Source organism: Protopterus annectens, chromosome 12.part0 (genome assembly GCF_019279795.1).
Source record: "Protopterus annectens isolate FY-2018-M chromosome 12.part0, PAN1.0, whole genome shotgun sequence".
NCBI lineage: Eukaryota > Metazoa > Chordata > Ceratodontiformes > Protopteridae > Protopterus > Protopterus annectens.
In genome coordinates, this window is record NC_056746.1 from 251,053 (window position 1) to 268,263 (window position 17,211).

Consider the following 17,211-nt stretch of genomic DNA (forward strand, 5'->3'; position numbering starts at 1 on the left):
TAAACATGTGTATAGTACACAGCTGGGCAGTCATGGCCATATAACAACCAGAAAGAAAACCAGATATCCCAGAAACTACAGACAAACATGTGGCCGATAGTAAAATGTGCTAGATTAACAGCAAGCGTACCATCACATATACATAGGATGGCATATGCTGAGATCGAATATCCAGAAAGCGGGGGCCATGCATGCAAAATGTAATACAGAACAACTCCGGAGTCATAGCACGTAGCCGCACTCCATGTCCAACTGTCCACCCCAATCCAGCTAGCAGCCTTGCACAGCTGCACACCTATACACACAGCGGTATACCCCATATGTAGTAACGCAGTATTGTCCTAGGCAGTGACAGCAGCTGCGGCAAATATAATAACCCCACATGTCAACATCCCACCCCAGGTACTGATATCCAAATGAAAGCTTGCATGTGAATGTGTCGCAGAATGTGTACATCCCGCGTGTGGTTATGGAACCTGTTGAAACCCCATAGGTGTTCTGCACGCCATGGTGTCCACATAGCGCTGTACACATCTGGACAAAGCTAGTATGTGCAGCCACTGTACCAAATGATTAGCTATGCAGACATGTCAAACACAATACACAGGGTGGAACAGCCATCCACCAAGCAAGGTCACTCCCAGCAGGGTTTGCCACATGCACAGAATATCAAGGTGGGACATCACTCATAGATATGTGTGGTTCCATATGGCAAAACACTCCACAGCCAAATACAAAGGGTAGAATAACTGCGTATATGCCCGGATGAATGGTTATGTCATAGCATTAGGGAATAGCTTTAAGCTATCCAACATAACAGTCATGCGTACCAGATACAAAAATACCCATAACCACGCAGAGTAGTAATGCAGGAAGGCATACATGACTGTGTCAATATCACAGGACATATGGCATGTGTCAAGTGTAATGACGCCCTTAGGACACAAATGTCCATAATGGGGCCCCCTGCAAAGAGGAACTGCGTGCCAACCCCACCCCCCACTGATGTATCGGGCAGTATAATCTACAACCCAAACACACACTGAACACCAATCCGTCCAACCCATGATAGCAAGCGATAGGCCCGGACAAAGAGATAACCACGATGCATGCACAAATAGGGACACATGTAACCGTTGCTCCGACAACCTTCCACAGGCCACCGAATAGCCATAGTATGTACATAATGATGTAATTGCTCGCGAAGGATGTGTGGTAGTCCCCAGTATCACAGAGGTAGGTACACAGATACACTCGTAACCAACTGTCACATTATGTGCACTGTACACACAGCATACACGCAGGTAATACATAGTTCAGTTATGTGCCCACATAAATAATATCCGCGATGATGAATGAGGGACAGGGGGATAGACAAGTGTGAATGGGAAAAACATAGAACATGGCATATGTATGAAGTAACCGGCACCACCCACAGCATTGTATGCCAATAGCAGAAGCTATTGTTAGGTTGCCCAAACACTTTCGTGGTCTGTATTAACACCGCGGAATAAATATCATAGCAATAACCCACGCCTGGGTGTGGGTAATGCTGGAATATATACCACGTTAGGCATTAGTGCGGGTCCCGGTGGGCTTATGCCCAAGGGACCAAACAAAAACAACCGTGGGTAACATCTAGCAGTACCCACACCCAGGCATCGTTATTATGCGCATATTATGCCACCATCATCTAGGAAAATAAACTATTAATCCCCAGATATAATGGCACAGCGCCAATGCCTTGTCTGCCGCCCATCCGCGAGATGTCACAGCATCCGGGCGGTGATAACGTTGGTGTACTCGCTTGAGATGTCCATTGCTAATGTCGAAACTGTCTGCGCTTATGTAAAACACAGTCAACATAGCAAATCAATACGAGCAATAGCAACGGAGAGCTCGATGTCCCCGCTTGCTGTGTTGTATCTAACCTTGTCCCGGGCTTATGTTAAATGTGTGTAGCAGAAGCGAGACTGCTAAAAAGTAAGCAACGGACATCTCCATTTGGCTCAGTTAAAGCTGTCACGCTATGTTAAACCCATGTAACATAGCTTTAAGACAGGTTATAAATACCGAGGAGTATACTAATGGAAATAGGTCCAGGCTTAACCGGACTGTGCCATTACTATAACCCGATTCATAGCAGACGCACGCTTGGCCAATCAGCGTAACGGTTAGGAATACTGGGGTTATGGTGATAATAGACATGGACAAATCCATGCCCATGTGCGCCTCGTCTGACATTACGTGACACGGTCAGGGCAGTCCCGCATTACACTAAGGTGGACAAGCCACCCCGTTCCAGAGCACCACAGGAACACCCTGACAATCAAAGACCTGTATGCATTGGGGCTGCATAAGCCCCTGTGATCCTGAATATCCCTGTGGTCACGCCATATGCATCCCTGGGTCCAAGAGCAGTAGGGAATAGGAATGCGCGGTAACATGTAGTAATTACGCACTTTTCCCAGCAGGAGAATGGATGCCTGTGACGTAAAGTGGAGTCACGTGGGGTATGTTAATGTAGCTATGTGTACCATGGGTATGCATATAAATGAGACAGAACAGCAAACGTGTAGTAGGTCACAGCAACTTTGGCCAACGTGAATGCAGTCCCGTTAGGAATTACTTAACTATAGAAGCATATAAATGTGAACGATTAAACGTCGTCTTGTGCCGCAAAGACAGTTACATGCGTAAAGGTGGAAGTGTGTTCCGAACACGTCCATTCAGTGGATCAGGGATATGTTATTGGCACAGTGACAACTAATACAGGCCATGTAATCCACACAGACTCAGTAAAACATATGCCCAGCCTGAAGTAATGGATATGCATGTGCACCTGCGCGCTGAACCCACAATTAGAAAATGTAGAGTGCTTCTGTGCGTATGTGTGTGATCCGCTCACAGCAGGTAAGCACGCTGTGTCCTCCACGTTAGTTATACATGTCTCAAAACTGTCAGCCTCTGAAAGTATGGAACCGGACAATGCCATGCAAAGTACTGGTACAAATAGGTGAGAAACACATGATATGTGATAAGACAAACATAGAATGTGGATAGAATAACGGGTGTGTTAGTAGCAGGGATTGACGAAGGGTATGCATCAGTAACCGACCTACTTGTCCAGAAGGTGCCACCGTGTCGCTTATGTAAGTTTATGTTGGTTTACATTTGTTGACCGGCTAGAGCTAGCTGGATATATGTCCAGTGTCAGTAGAGGCCCAGGGAGAAATGCTCCACACACAATAATAGCTAATAACAACATACCAAAGTAGTCATATATGTAAAACAAAATGAACAACAATAGAAAGTGTCCAAAAGGACTGGTTACATAAAGATTCCAGAAGATAAAGAAAATATAGCTCGGTGGAAGCACGGTCCATAATTATAGAATCAAATCTCTATAGAATCAAGTAAGTCTCACATGAAATGCCAGCAAATTGCCAGATAGACACAGGTCAATGTAACACACCTAAGATAAAGCGGCCAACCATCCGGTATTACTCTGCTAGAACCTGTACAGTGGAAAGGTATGGAGTATGTGGTTATAGATGTGTGTACATTGCAGGTAATCCACAGACAGTAACAAAGCAAGGATTTATGGAAAGCGAGGGGGTTCACATGTATATATGTACACACAACAGACCTAACGTCCCGGTGATATATGACACATGGATATAAATATGCTGCAAGTAATAGATAATATGGGTAGTCAAACAGACGATCCATGAATGGGGAACATACAGCAAGCAGCCAAAACCACTGGCCAGAAGGTGACAGTCCAGCAAGTTCTACACTTTACACACATGCACACTGGTGTCCATTTGCGGGACTCCAAAAATTGCTCCATTTGCAACCCCTGCAAGGCGATTGTACGCAAAAGAAGTGACAGCCGCAACTACAGAACAGCTTGCTATACATGCACTCAAAAGCTTGTTCAAGGTTGATGACACATGTGTCCAAGAAATGCAGGACATATGGACAGATATCCCCAGAGTGGCTTAGTCCATAGAAGTGCATCCATTATCCTGAAGTACCGCACAGCATTAACCATGTGTAATGTGTACCCGCCGAGGGTTGCAGGCATGGGAACCTGGGTATGCAGAAATGGGCCTAGGTGTTGTTTGGCAGAGAATCCGTGGAAATTCCACCCCGTGGGAGGGATGTGGGTATAGCACGTATGCCTTAATCCCCAGTGTAATGGTGCAAAGCATCCACCCGGATAATGCGAGGAAAGCAGGTGAAATATGTACAGCCCTATATCAGTGTCCTGTGGCGAAGTCCCATGGATGGACATGCGTCGCACTCAAGATGGCACCCATACCTGGAAATCTGTCGGAACAACACAGCTGAACAGTAAGGCATAGCACAGGAAATACAGATAGGGACTACATTACAAATACCCCATACAAAGTCAGACCATTGTGCCGTAATACTGGCGTGCATATAGCTCTCAACCTTCCATCACCAAAATGAGTGAACATCGCCTTCTCATAAATGTATTGGAACAAATGGGCAAAATGTGGAAATCACCATACTAATGGCTTACTAACAACTTCAACTAGGAAGGTCAATAAGTAGGATGGTTAAAATATGCTGTTTTCACTTATAAAGAAGATCCTTTAATGAAGTAATATGATTAATGTCAATTTACTCTTTCATGGATTTCACCTAAAATATTCCTAACACTGAATGTGTAACAGACCCATTCAATGTGTGGAACTTTGAGGAATTTCTTTGAGGAGCATGACCCTTTTAAGACCCCAAAATGAGGTACGCCCATCATAACGGAGGTACACTTGAGACCGAGGTATGCTGGGCGTGCAGCCATGAATACGATGTTATGAGTATTATTCAATCATGCAATGGAAATAGCCCCTATCACCCACTGCACAGTCCAGAATGCCTAGGCAGCAATCAGCCAGGGAAGGCACAGCACTATGCTAAATGTAACAAGGCAATGGCCGAACGTCAGGGCGTGTACACATAATCACAACAGGTCAGGGTATGAATGAGCTACCTGTCCAGAATACATGTACTGAACTGGTGATACTAGGTGGACAGGTGGGAAGAAAGACAGCAGGACAAATGTGCAAACATGTATATGTCCTACCCCGGTAATTGTGAATGACAACGTATGCCCCGCGAAGGTCAATGTGGAAGGTAATCAGACACAAAGGTGAAGTGTCCCCCAGGGTGCCATGAAGTGTCAACATAACAATTACCAGGCCCCTCATAGTCAGTCGCGGAGCCCCGCCACTGACGGAAAGCGCAAATACGATGCACACATATGGTACAGGAAAGAACAAGTAGTGTGGATAAGCAGATGTAGACCTGTGTGAGGAATACAACTGTCTGTGTGGGTGTGCCGTGCAAATACAAAGTAATGTCATGTGGTCTGTCATGCCGCCACACACTGTGTGTGTATTGTAGTCAGACAGTAGGTATGTTGTATTAGACACATACCCTGCAACTGCACAGATGTACGCAGACTGTGTAGAAGTCTGCCTCATATGTTCGCTGTGTTCCATGTAACAGTAACAGTCCGGCGCCCTCATGATAACTGACGACAGGAAACAACGACAAACATGTGAGGAAGACACCAAATCAGACAGAAATGCCATCCGCATGCATAACATATCACTGTGCCCACTATCAATGTTTCTAAGAGCAACATGACATGACTGGCCCCGAGTATGCCACTATCACATAAGGCCGTGTCCAGATATACGCTCCCTGAGGTGGAGTGTTATGAACAGACACAGATACATGTGTGTGGAAACACTAGTATCCACTGCAAGACGATGGAATGTGCTGCTGTAGGAGGGGTAGTACTGTCCGCAGGTATGTGCTGAAATGCACATGAAACAGCTGTCTACATGGATTACCCATAGTGGTGACACCTGCACAGATGATTATAGTGGGACACATGCTGCTACTACCGACCATGCACACAGTTCAGATAGACATACACATACCATAAACAGGCAATGATACACAAGGTCTATGGCGTTAATGCCACAGTGACAGTACAGCAAGGATAGCTGTCTGCCAAGATATACAGCAGATGTCTCTAGGGTGTGCAACACCTCCCGGAACACGGACATTGCATGGACAATGTTTGGATATGCATCGTACCACATTTCTATGTGTCAGCCGTGCAAATATGCGATACATGGGACAGACAGCTGTCCATGCAAGAGCAGCGCCATGGGCATAACATATGTATGTACATATACATCGAGAGAGATACAGACAGACACATGTGGCAATGCCGGTAGTGGAACCTACACATCACTACCCTATCACACCACAGCAGGACGCATGTGGAGAACACCCTACGGAGGTCGCTAACCACAACAGGCACACAGGCAGTCCACTAGCTGTGTCTAAACATCTGCAAACACAGAGATGTCAGCAGGATATATGTGTGCTGCGGAGCGTCTAAAACCATAACCTATGAACCCATGCGGCTGGGAGCATAGACACACACACACACACACACACACACACAGCTGGCAGGCATGGGAATTGACCTTACCTCTACCTACCCAACCGCACGACAGTATGACACAGGTACGGAACTCGCTACTTGGAGCACTGAACACAGCACTGTCAGAGGCATCCGTCTAGGTGGGTGACATCATCCACAAAGGAATAGATGCCGATAGCAAATGTATGTGTTGTGAAGCATCTAAAAGCATTACTATCTCCAGAGGCAGCTGGAAACACACACACCACACACACACACCATACACGGGGAAGGGGTGGGTTGTTCAGCCTACCATGAACACACTACAGCATGATGCATTTACAGAATGCGCTACCGAGATACCTAAGCACAACATCAGAAGCATAACTTCGTGGGTATCATCATAAAGGAATAGTACTGATAGCAAGGCGCGTATTTGGCGGCGTCTAAAAGTACTATCTCCAGCGGCAGCTGAAACACACACAGGGAAGGGCCGGGAGGTGAACCTACACCTACCTACATGAACACACTACAGCATGATGCATTTACAGAACACACTACCGAGATTACTGAGCACAGCACTGTCAGAGGCATACTTCTAGGTGGGTGACATCATCCGTAAAGGAATAGACGCTGATAGGCAAGGTATGTGTTGTGAAGTGTCTAAAAGCATTACTATCTCCAGAGGCAGCTGGAAACACACACACACACACACACACACACACGGGGAAGGGCCAGGAGTTGAACCTATGCCTACCTACATGAACACACTACAGCAGGATGCATTTACAGAACGGGCTACCGAGATTACTGAGCACAGCACTGTCAGAGGCATAACTTCTAGGCGGGTGAAGGAAACATCATCCGTAAAGGAATAGATGCAGATATGTGTTGTGAAGCATCTAAAGCATTACTATTTCCAGAGGCAGCTGGTTCACCACACACACACACGAAGGGCCGAGAGTTAAACCTACGCCTACCTACATGAACACACTACAGCAGGATGCATTTACAGAACGCTGCTGAGATTACTGAGCACAGCACTGTCAGAGGCATACTTCTAGGCGGGTGACATCATCCCAAAGGAATAGACGCTGATAGCAATGTATGTGCTGTGAAGCATCTAAAAGCATTACTATCTCCAGAGGCAGCTGGAAACACACACACACACACACACACACACACACACAGGGAAGGGCCGGAGTTGAACCCTCTTACCTACATGAACACACTACAGCATGATGCATTTACAGAAGCTACCGAGATTACTGAGCACAGCACTGTCAGAGGCATACTTCTAGGCGGTGACATCATCCGTGAAGGAATAGACGCTGATAGCCAAGGTATGTGTTGTGAGCGCCTAAAAGCACACTATCTCCAGAGGCAGCTGGAAACACACACACACACACGGGACACACCACACACACACGGGGAAGGGCGGGAGTTGAACCTCAGCCTACCACCATGAACACACTACAGCGCCCATGATGCATTTACAGAATGTGCCGAGATTACTGAGCTGTAGCACTGTCAGGAGGCATACTTCTGGGAGGTGACATCATCCGTAAAGGGAATAGGCAGCTGATAGCCAAGGTATGTGTTGTGAGAAGCGTCTAAAAGCATTACTATCTTTCCAAGAGGCTTGGCTGGAAACACACACACACACACACACCACACAGACGGGGCGAAGGCCCGGGAGTTGAACCTACATGTACCTACATGGGCACACTACAGCATGATGCATTTACAGAAACGCAGGGCTACCCGAGATTACTGAGCACAGCACTGTCAGAGGCATACTTGTAGGTGGGTGACATCATCCGTAAAGGGAATAGATGCTGATAGCCAAGGTATGTGTTGTGGAAGCGTCACAAAAGCATTACTATCTCAGAGGCGTAGCTGTAAACACACACACCACACACACACACACAGGGGAAGGGCGGAGTTGAACCTACAGCCTACCTACATGAACACACTGGCATGATACATTTCCCAAGAACACGCTATCGGCGAGTTACTGAGCACAGCACTGTCAGAGGCATACTTCTAGGCGGGTGACATCATCCAGTAAAGGAATAGACGCCTGATAGCCAAGGTATGTGTTGTGGAAAGCGATCTAAAGCATTACTCTCTCCCGAGGTAGCTGGAAACACACACACCACGGGAAGGGCTGGAGTTGAACCTACAGCCTACCTACATGAACACACTACAGCATTGATGGCATTTTACAGGAATGCGCTACCTGAGATACTGAGCACAGCACTGTCAGAGGGCAGCCACTTCTAGAGTGGGTGACATCATCCGTAAAGGCGAATGAATCTGCGCTGATAGGCAAGGTGATATGTGTTGTGAAGCGTCTAAAGCATTACTATCTCCAGGGCGGCTGGAAACACACACACACACACACACACCCTGCAGAGGGAAGGGCTGGGAGTTGAACCTAAGCCTACCTACATGAACACACTACAGCATGATGCATTTACAGAATGCACTAAGATTACTGAGCACAGCACTGTCAGAAGCATACTTCTAGACAGGTGACATCATCCACAAAGGAATAACAGACAGCTGATAGGCAAGGTATGTGTTGTGAAGCATCTAAAGCATTACTATCTCCAGAGGCAGCTGGAAACACACACACACACGCACACACACCACACACACACACACACACACACACACACACACACACTGGGAAGGGCCCGGAGTTGAACTCACGCCTACCTACATGAACAACACACTACAGCATGATGTATTTACAGAATGCACGCTACCCCGAGATTACTGGAGCACAACACTGTCAAGAGGCATACTCTCCTAGGTGGGTGATATCATCTTCAGTAGGCAAGGCAGCCAATAGGAATGAAGACAGAGTGCGCTTAGTCACACAGCATGTTACTATCCCAAGGTGGGCATACGGTAACCACGGCAGTGTTGCCTCGGGAATACTAACTAACTACGGACACAACTTATCACGACATGGATACGGATGCACCACAGACAGTACACCCTATGAGAGCAGCAACCGGCGGTGCATGAAGTAGTGGAGCAGCCATTGTGGCATAAGCAACTACCATATAACTCGCCTGGGACGGCCACCAAGCTGGCTATGCAGGATGTCATTGGCCAAGGCTACATGCCTGAGTATCAGGCGTTATCGATTGCCGACTGCTAAATCCCCGCGCGTAATGGCGTCCCCACTACAGGCATGCCACACACCTAGCGGTCGCCAAAGGGGAAACATACATGCACATGCAGGGTATACACACAGAAGGGCGTAGTGTGCACTGTACTGTGTGTCCATCTACACAACTACTTTACTGGGCATACTCACACTTAGCATTTGCAGAGTGCAGACATGGCACTGCCACATGGGGTTGAATCATGAAAGGGCAGAGTGTAATGGAGCGTCGTGTGTGTCCACCTACACAACAGCAAACTGGGCATGCTGGACACACCTGGCGGTTGCAAAGGAGGAACATACATGCACCACGGGGAATTTATAATCACAGACGGAGCGCGGTGATTATTGCACTGTACTGTGTGTCCATCTACCACAATAACTGCTTACTGGGCATGCTCACACACCTTAGTATTTGCAGAGTGCAGACATGCGCCACCGCATAAGAATTTGAATAGCGAAAGGGGCAACGATGTGTACGAACAGCCATACACATAGGGTTGAATCATGAAAGGGCAGAGTGTGGGCGTCATGTGTGTCCACCTACACAACAACAAACCGGGCATGCTCACACACTCTGGCGGTTTGCAAAGGGGAACATACATTGCACCACGGGGTATAATCACAGGCGGGCGCAATTAGTGCACTGTACTGTGTGTCCATCTACACAACTGCTTACTGGGCATGCTCACACACTCCCAGCATTTGCAGAGTGCAGACATGCATACACATGGGGTTGAGATCATGAAAGGGGCAGAGTGTGGAACGTCGTGTGTGTCCACCCTACACAACAGCAAACCCGGGCATGCTCACGCACTTAGCATGTATACGATGCCGTCCGGCATGCCAGGACGGAATGTACACACCGCAGGTCACGGTCAGGTAAACCACGATCCACATGTACAGGGTGGTCACACATGCAGTTACTTGTACACACACAGATGACATCACAGGCATCATGGGTGCAGGTCAAACATGTACACACTGCAGTGAACACTGTAGCTGCCGTAATGCCAGCACCATGTCATTAGGTGCAGCAGTATGCCTCACGGTCCAAAAACAGCATCAGTGACATATGTCCCCTGTAAAGGTCTGTATAGCGGTGTACACCAATTAAGTGCAGAAGTACACATGTAGTAACAATGATCCCACATGTGTGATGTAGTCGGTCGCCCATATCGAAGTATAACCATAGACAGGTCAGCTCCACACATCACCGGCCCTGACTTTGTAGCTTATGACACATGACTGCTGCTGTACCAGAGTGAACCAACGTCCGGATTATGTCATACATAGTGATTGTCTGGCTGTGGGCATGGACTTACACACAGGACACATACAAAGCCTGTGATGTGTACCACATCGCATAGCACTGATGTACGGTGCTTTACACCACACCGAATGGAAGGTGGACACATGTCATGAGTATGTTCCCACTACAGGTGTGTAAGCAGTGGTGTTGACTGGGACACATACCCACCCTTGTTATTGTTAGCGCCTGCCGACAGCCCATGTGATACCATACCACAGTCCATGTTGCTATGTATGTCAACACACATGTCAAAATGTAACAGCAATGCATACACACATGGCAACAGCAGGGACACATGTGACATGTGTACTGTTGCAATAGTTAAAAGCAGCCAATGGCGAGCAATTAACCGATGTCCAGCAACATAGTTGCAACTCCCTACCACATGCGTACCCATCATGGGGGCGTTGCTCACTGGTGGCATGAAGTAACAGCTTTTAGTATGGTGGTAGCCATGTGCCCACATCATGTGTTTAAACACCACCATCCACATGTCATGTGTGCAGGTGGTCAGCTCCTGAGTGTGTCACACCACACCATCCTACTTTTGCCGTATTACGCAGTATGCTATGTAAAAGCTGTTACATGACAGTGCTGCCATGAAATGCATATCCGCATCGGTCAGATTGTCATCGACTGTATGTCACATGGCTACTGTAACACCTACCACCTCCCAAGGGTGCGTATATGCGCCGGCACATCTGCTGGATACAGTGTTAGTGCGCGCAATGCACTACATACCGCTACCTCCTGCACATGTCTCATATGGCCGGGTGTGGCATTCCCAGCACCGACGTGTGCAGAATGTGTGCCCATGTATGCACCACACATATGGGGGACTATGTCCCGATTGCCACACATCCCTGTACACCATGGTAGAGATGCTGTGCATACCTCAATTGGGGGTGCATGGATGTGGTGCGAGTACATGCAACCGTCATCTCTCCGTGTATACATGTGTGGTCACCGCAGCCAGTAATCAACATGTTTGTATGTCTGCTGCCTGGTTTGAGGTGTATGCAGATATACTGTTGTGAAACCGGACACTAACCGCACGGGGTGACCATCCCGACTGGTGCTGCATTGCACAGCCTGTAATGCCATAGGTGTGAGCCATACTGGCCACCTGTGCAAGTCTGCCCCTGTGACATGGCATGTGGGTTGCATTGTATTGTGAGGGTGCGGTACACGGGCAGGTGTCCCCATCTGCACTATGGGGTGTGCACCATAGTGGTGTACACCCCATGATTCTTGACGATATTCCTGTACTGGTACGAAGCATCCTACTGCTGCACAGCATGCACCACAGCTGACAGGTGACGCACCTGGGGTCCAGTGGAGCGGCAAGCTGTAATGCGACACCTGCACAATGTCACCATGCCTGTACTGTGTGTCCTGCCATGTATGTGATGTCTCACCACTGCTTGGCCTGTGGCACCGACCACAGGCGTCAGGTCACAGTATATGTGTGGACATGTGGTAATGCATGTACTGTGTAAACAACGTTAAACTATGTCTGGCTCCATACATTCTGCTCTTCATGTTTTAGAACTTCCCTACTTGCAATCCTAAACTTTAATGTCTATTCTCTCTATCACAAAGCTCAGCACTTGCTCCTAAAGCATTCTTACATAGGTAAAGTACATATATACTAAACAAAATTACTACGGTACAGCCTAGAATCCCTTTGAGTACCCATTCCCCATATAGGTCCCTTCTGACTCAGTTACACAGCAAACGCTTTCCGTTTTCTAGCATGTCGAAGGTCAATTGCTCTAAGTCCTCTCCTGTTCAGCTGGGTAGAATCTGGGCATCCTGAGGCAATGTTACAATTGCCTCATGTACATGAGTATTACACTTCCCCACAAAACACAAATACGTAGCTGAGGAAGTCACAGCTATATAGCCAAACTGGAGGCTGAGCTCTCTCAACTCAGGACCGGCAAGACAGACAGGAGGAGGAGGAAAGGACGCACACCACAAACCCAGTTTCCTTAGAACTATCCACAACTGCAAAACAAACACGCCAAACACACAAAGAGACATGCTTCAGGCACTGTTCAAACATATGCAAAACTACAGGGCCTCCGAAACCCAGCAGTTACCAAGCAACTGCCTCCTCAGACATAGGACGAAAGCCACAACACATGAGTACTCAAAGTCAATTGGTAACACAAACAGTCCACAGCCCTTAAGGCCACACACAATGCCAGACACGCTTGTTATGGGGTGACACCATAGTCAGACACTGGCGTCCCACCCACCAGACTGAACAAAGTGATCACAGTAGGAGAAACGCTTATAGTAGTTGCTAAGAATCCAGCCACATAACACAAGCACTCAGGTCGCTCCATGGCATGTACAAGTATGGCCAGCAGTCATTGTCCATCACCCGGTTAGTGAGCGACCTGAGACATACCTCCCTGGACTACATGAAAGAGACATAGAGGGGCTCTCCGGATTATGTAGCCCGGGCGGTATGACCCTGACCCTGAGCAGTAGCCTGCCCTCACTGAGTGTTACCACAGTACACAGTCAGGATGATCAGCTTTAATAATTGGCTTAAATTACGGTTCAGTCTAAGGGGGTCAATGTCTGTTTGCCTGGGATGACATGCTTGACATGCCGCTGCTTGCGGGGATGGCTTGCACCACCTGTCCTCCTGGGCTTCCCGGATATTACTATGGGTGCCTTTTGGCGGGGCTCAAATGATCGGCCACCCTAGAAAACAGGCTGAAGGAACTAAAGGGTAATACTGCTCAATACCAGAAGTCTAAACCTCAGAGTTGCATGCCTCAAAGCCCTCCTCAGTATGGAGAACCGATGTCTGGCGTTTGAAACCTGGTTCAAGGCCTGAGAGCACCCCAACATCAGTTTTCTCATCGCGTTCAGCCCCAAATCTGGACCCGAACCACAAAGGAGTCTCCACATATGCATAAGGATACCCACACCTCTCAGGTTAGTGGCAATGCCACGTGAAGTAGCGGAGACCATCCGGTTGCAATTAACCATGGGTAGAACTTGCCCACCACGGTTTGTAGCATGCTACAGACCACCCTCTCAAACTCAGGATCACCCACACAGCCTTCCTGAAGACACTGGAAATTATGAATGTCTCAAGAGCACACCATCATATTGGGTGATATCAACTACCCAAACGGGCCGGGGAACATTACCCAGAGAGACCCAACACCCCTACAAAGGTTCCTGGGTTCCTTACACTTGCCCAAATGCTATGGAACAACTAGTCCACCATACCCACAAGAGGAGGAGATTATACTGAATCTGATCATCTCACACATGGGGACGACATGCTCCACACCGGATGTATATCCACTCATCGGTGAGATCAGACCATAAATTAATCTCACTGGAGATCCACATCCGCCCCAAACCAGCAAAAGAGGAGACCACGGTGAAGAACATCTCAAAAGCAAACTTCCACACTTCTTAAGACTGGAGTGGGTACCCTTCAGGCCTCGAGGAGCCAGTGGAAAATACATGCAGCTGCTGGAAACCCTTACAAATGCCCTCGAGCACCTCAGAATGTATGGATCAAGCAATACCCTAACAACATCAGGACCCTTTCCACCAAGGAGCAGAGCATGGTCTGGCAAGTAGACCCAACCACAAACAAACTGTACAACAAGGGGAAGGTGCCTTACATGACAGAAGCCGAAATCCCTAACAGGGGAAGGCATCTCTGATCAATACTAGCAGTAAAAATCACGATCCACTCATACAATCATCCAAGGCCACCTGTGGGAGAGAGGGACTCACACGAAGACACAAGGGACAACCATAAAGGCCTTCTGTGGCTATATGGGTAGAAACATGGGTGGAGAGCTCACAGTTATGCTCGGGAAATTTAGTCCAGAATGGTACAATGATCACTGAACCCACAGACATTGCCAACACTGGCAGACAGGTTCCGTGCATATTTCTCCCTCCCCCCCAAAAGAAAAATATCTATCCCACCAGAGTCTAGCCCCCCAAACATCCCAGATGCCCAGGTGAGAGCTGCTTTTTAAAGCAGAAAACACAGCATCAATGGGACCGGGTGTCCCCGGCTGTGTGCTCCCGACCTCAATGAGGACCAAAACCCCGAAATAAGGCTGCTGTTTAATCTAGCCTTACTACAGGATCTCCCAAAGAATGGCGTCCCTGTGGTCCCACTCCAAAAAGGGGGTGCTTCTATGGACCCTGGACATTACCGCCCTATAAGCGAGCCTTGTCTGCAAAGCTATGGGGGGATCATAATGGAGCTCATAAATGAAGACATTGGGGACCTACATACACTGGATCATACCCGTCGGCTTTGTCAAGGGCAGATCCTCCTTTGAACCGGGTCGCCCTTTTCGAAGAGTCACTAAGGCCATTGATGAGGGTAAGGCAGTTCACACAGCCTACCTTGACCTAGCAAAGCGTTCCAATACCCCACGCGGGCATCATAGAAAAGTTCACCAGCGTAGATGTAGACCCATATGTCACAAGATGGGTTGCAAACGGTCAAGGACAGAACCCACAGGGTTAGAGTTCCTGGTGCCATGTCAGACTCTAAGCCCGGGCCCGGCGGTGTCCCACAGGGCTCAGTCCTGGGCCCCTCTTGTTCGGCATTTATTTTCTGACGTGCAGGCAAACATAGGGGGATTGTGGCTGAGAAAGTATGCAGATGCTGCAAACTGGGCACCATAATCGACACCCCATCAGACACAGACATCCACCAGAGGTCTCATAGAAATGGATAACTGGTGCCAGAGCCATGGCCTTAAGCTACATGCCAAGAAAGGTATAGTCTACCCCTTTTGGGGAAAACAGGGGAACCCTAATTACCACATGGTGGTAATCCATTAAACACGGAAGGGTTATCAGGGACCTGGGGACCCAACTTGTCAGTAACCTCTCTTTTGACACTCACATTGCCAATGTGGTTAGGAAGCTTTCATTGCCCACCTGATCATGAAGGGGTTCACATCCAGATCAGGGAGGTCATTTTCCCTGTACTCTTCACTTATCAGACCAATGATTGGGTTACGCCCATTCAGAATGTACCTAACCCGACACCTGCAGCAGGGAAAGGGCCACAAACTTCCCACCAATAGGATAAAGGGGCTCAAACATATGTCACAGCTGCCCGACTGAAGAAACTCCCCATACAGTTTCCGTCTGCTCGGGGGATCTGTGCCTGACATACAAGGCCATGTCAACCCGGAAAAATGGACATGCTCCACCTCATAAGATCCAAATCAACCAGAGCCACGAGCAAGAGACACAAACCTCAAAACGGATATAAATAGGACGTGCTGGAGGGACAGGTTCATCACGCAGAGACTCCCTACACTATGGAACAGAATCCCAGTCCTTCTGAGGCAGAGTCCCTCATTGACTCTGTTCAAGAAAGGGGAGTGGATGGGAGATCGTAGGTATACCCGGGGAAACATCTCTGTGTCACTGCTGGACAGAGGCACAGCAAACAATGGTATAGTATCCTCATCCTAAGGGGTGGTGAAAGCCACACACACCCCTGGCTTTTCATGCCCTAGGGCAGATAGCCTGTATGTACCTATGCACCTATGAACCTATGTAGGTGTCCAGGCAGGTTCGGTACATGTGGTATGCTGATATTGCCAGATGTGCCTGTGGGTAACCCACAGCTACGTGGGGACTGATAACAGTGCTCCTGTAGGCACATGCCAGTACACCATAGGAGGGGTGCACGTTACCAGAACCAACATGGTGCTACACATGTAACCGTGCCAGATACCGTGAACACAGGTCAATGCATGCTGCACCTGCACTACATGGTATGTCTGCTGCATGTTGACAGTACACAACCCGTCACATACGCCCCGTCAGTTTTCATACACAACCACTGCAACATACACATCACATCCTATGCATACACAGGTATCACATACACCTCTCACTATCTTGTCCACCCTGTGCATCAGAATATATTTGATAACCCCGCACCGATGGTGTGGATGACAGGGATGCGGGAGAGGCTTCATCATATGCACAGGGTGATATGTTTCCAGGGGCATAGGCTGCACCAATGGATGACATCATGTGTGTGTGGGGCTGAGTTTACTGGGCATGACTGTGCAGAATGCATGTGGATGTGGTGGAGCCCTACAGTTGTGTCTGCTGTGTGGGTATGTGTGTACACAGTTCAGCCATATGTGATGCCTACACGGGGATACAATTCCAGCCCCAGACTGTACAGTGAGGTTGATGGCTACT